The sequence below is a fragment of the Phoenix dactylifera genome, unplaced genomic scaffold (assembly GCF_009389715.1).
Source record: "Phoenix dactylifera cultivar Barhee BC4 unplaced genomic scaffold, palm_55x_up_171113_PBpolish2nd_filt_p 001297F, whole genome shotgun sequence".
In the NCBI taxonomy this organism is placed as follows: domain Eukaryota; kingdom Viridiplantae; phylum Streptophyta; class Magnoliopsida; order Arecales; family Arecaceae; genus Phoenix; species Phoenix dactylifera.
In genome coordinates, this window is record NW_024068629.1 from 50,485 (window position 1) to 53,570 (window position 3,086).

The window sequence follows — 3,086 nt, forward strand, 5'->3', positions numbered from 1 at the left end:
AGGGTTGGGCTATGTTCGAAGCTTGCTGCTTCCAAGAAAAGTTTGGATGATTTCACCATCCCGGGCTATATGTATTGGAAAATGGGTCCTTACCCGGTCTAGGCAGTGTTTGAGCAGCATTGATGTGTTCTTGCACGAGTTCGGGGAATTGGGGCGCTGAAGGGCACTCATGAATAGGGTGGGATGGGCTAGAACAAATAGTACACACTTGTGCTTGGGAAGAGTTCATGTAATGCCCACCTATCATCAGTTGGTCAATCTTATGGGACAATGCATCTACCTTGCTAGACAGGTCCATAGAATGACTTATTTCACAAATGGTCCCTTTTCTTTGAAAACTCGGGGGTGCTTGACGAGAACATGAAGCATGGTGGAGGGAGTTTTCATTTAGATTTTTAAATAATTTCCATGCTTCATGCTCATTTTGAAGCATGAATGTCCCCTCACATGCGGCATCAATCATCTAACGGTTTTGTTCAGTCAATCCGTCATAGAAGCATTGCACTAGCTGCCACTTAGGTATTTGATGATGTGGGCATTTACGGATTAGGTCCCGAAATCTCTCCCAAGTTTCATGAAATTCTTCTCCCTCAGTTTGGGAGAAGCTTGTGATAGCACGTCTAAACTGGTTCATTCTTCCTATGGAAAAGTATTTTTTTAAGAATTCTTGTTGCATTTGACCCCAGGAATGAATCGAGTTGGCTTCTAAAGAATTCAACCATTGCTTGGCTCTATCTTTAAGGGAGAAGGGGAATAATCTAAGTTTTAGAGCATCATCAGTGAAATTCTGAATCTTGACAGTGGTGCAAATCTCAAGGAATTCATCTAGGTGTTTATATGGATCTTCATTGGTGAGCCCATAAAAAGATGGAAACATTTGGATCACACTAGACTTTATTTCATATTGTACAGCTGCTACCTCAGGTAATCGAATGCAAGATGGGGAAGTGTAAATAGTGGGAGTAAAGTACTCCCTCAGGAGTTTGGGTTGTTCTTCAGCCATCTTAAGAGGTGGGGATGATCCTAATGTTTTGATCTTAGCTCGAATGTTCCTAAGGGTTCGTTCTATTTCAGGGTCAAAAGGTAATAGGTTTTGTACTCTAGAACGACTACCGTGCATACACTAGTACTCGATCAATCAAGCATGCAAAAAGAGAAAAGCATATCAATCCTAGTCTTTGTCCTAAAATCACTAGACAGCTCCTAACTGGTTTGAAGAGGGCACCCAAGCCTCCAATCCGGTCTAATGAACCGAGTTGACCAGGTAAGCTCCCAGGTAAGTGGAGGGGTCACGATGCGTTCGCAAAGGTCCCACTTAAAACCCACTTGCCTCGAACAGATGAACTGTCTCCCTTATAGGGACAAAGCTTGCCTAGACATCAACTAAGCCACAGAGCGAAATTGGTGCAACTTTCGGTGATCTTCATCCTATTGAGCTCGAATGTCCCTAGGAGCCAATGTCTAATTGATTTTAATTAAAGTGACACTATGTGAGATTGAGTTCACCTAAGTTGGGCAAGAGTCCGGTGATGAAATCCGGCTCTTATCTTGTTGGGGTGATTGCCCTTACTATGTGCAGATTGATTTGTGTATGTGTATCAAGCATGCATTCACACTCTTGCTGAAATTGAAATCAAACAATCACCACAAAATTTCAAGCTAATAATTAATTTAAATAAGAAAGGTTTAGAGGTTACCAAAGGAAATTTTCCCAGCAATTTTAAATTTTTTTTTTTAGCAAACCTCCAAAGCATTCCTTTCTGATAGCCCAGATCCCCTCTTCGATTCCTGATCAAATAAGATTAAAAGAAAAATTAAAAAAAAATAGTAGAAGAGAAAAAGGAGATAAGAAAAGTAACAATAATAGAGAATAATTTTTTTTTTATATATATATTTTTTTTGAAAGTTTTTTTTTAATTAATTAATTTTTTTTTATGATAGGAAAAATAACTATGCAAGCAATCCCCGGCAACGGCGCCAAAAATTGATCGATTATTTCAATTTCAAAAATAAACCACGCAATAGCACGTATCCTGTAGGATAGTGATTACGGGTGTCGGTCCACAGGGATTGGAGACAAGTTATTTTTCCTAATTAAATAATTACTTCAAAGGGGATAAGCTAGAGTAAATGATAAAAACTAAGAATTAATATGGGTGTAATAGTATGAATTATCTATGGAGAGAGGTGTTTAGGGCTAGATTCCACCGATAGATTTATATCCGTGACGCTTTTCAATGATTGAGTTGTATGTAAGACTTGATTGCTTCCGACTACAAGCCAAAGCAATCACAAAAGAAAATATAACTAATTCCCAGCATGAATCATCTAAGTCTAGCACAAACCATCTACTCTAACGATAAGCATGACCTGTCTAACCTAGCATGATGCATCTGATCATTAAGTCATTAAACATGAAATCGATGTCACATGAATATCTCCTCCAAACCACAGGTGTTGGATTCGATGAAATAGATCAATCTATGTAAAATATTTTATGCAAGATAAATGATTCACATAAATTGGATAAATCATAAGATCAATTGATAAATTCTTCATCATGCAACCTATCTTACAATACAAACTCAAATCAATAAAAATGAAACGAATACTCCTCTATGGCTTCATCAAACCCCTAAACCGAGGCTTAGCTGCTCATGGTGGCCGGAAGTCCTCCCATCTTCATAAAAAATTGCTCTTCACTCCCTTCCGCTCCCAGCCTCTCTCTCTTCTCTCTTTTTTTATTTTATTTCTTCATCTCCCTCTCGGCTTTCTTCTTCTTTTCACTGTAACAGGGGGTCTCCCCTGTTTTTCTGTTGAACCGAGCTCTCCCCCCCCCCTCCGCTCTCCCTTCTTCGTCTTCCTCTTATAGCTCGCCGAAGACCAGCAGCGATGGATCCCGAGAGAGGAGGAGGGCGTGATGTTGGGAATGATCACGGGCGGAAGAGGAGGCGGAGGATCTGGATCTGGCTGCACCGCGTGGGACTCGTGGCTGGAACGGGCAGCAGGGCGCTCTGTGAGGCGAGATCATGGGAAGAATAGATAGAGGGAGGAAGGAGATAAACAGTGAAACAATTTTATTTATT

At 40.3% G+C, this 3,086-nt stretch overlaps 1 non-coding gene across 1 annotated transcript; it reads left to right on the top strand.

Annotated features, from left to right (window-relative positions):
* Positions 1-521: 521 nt before the first annotated feature.
* On the top strand, positions 522-627 carry LOC120108370. The gene has a single exon (XR_005509751.1). It is a non-coding gene; the product is annotated as a small nucleolar RNA R71 (small nucleolar RNA).
* Positions 628-3,086: the final 2,459 nt, after the last annotated feature.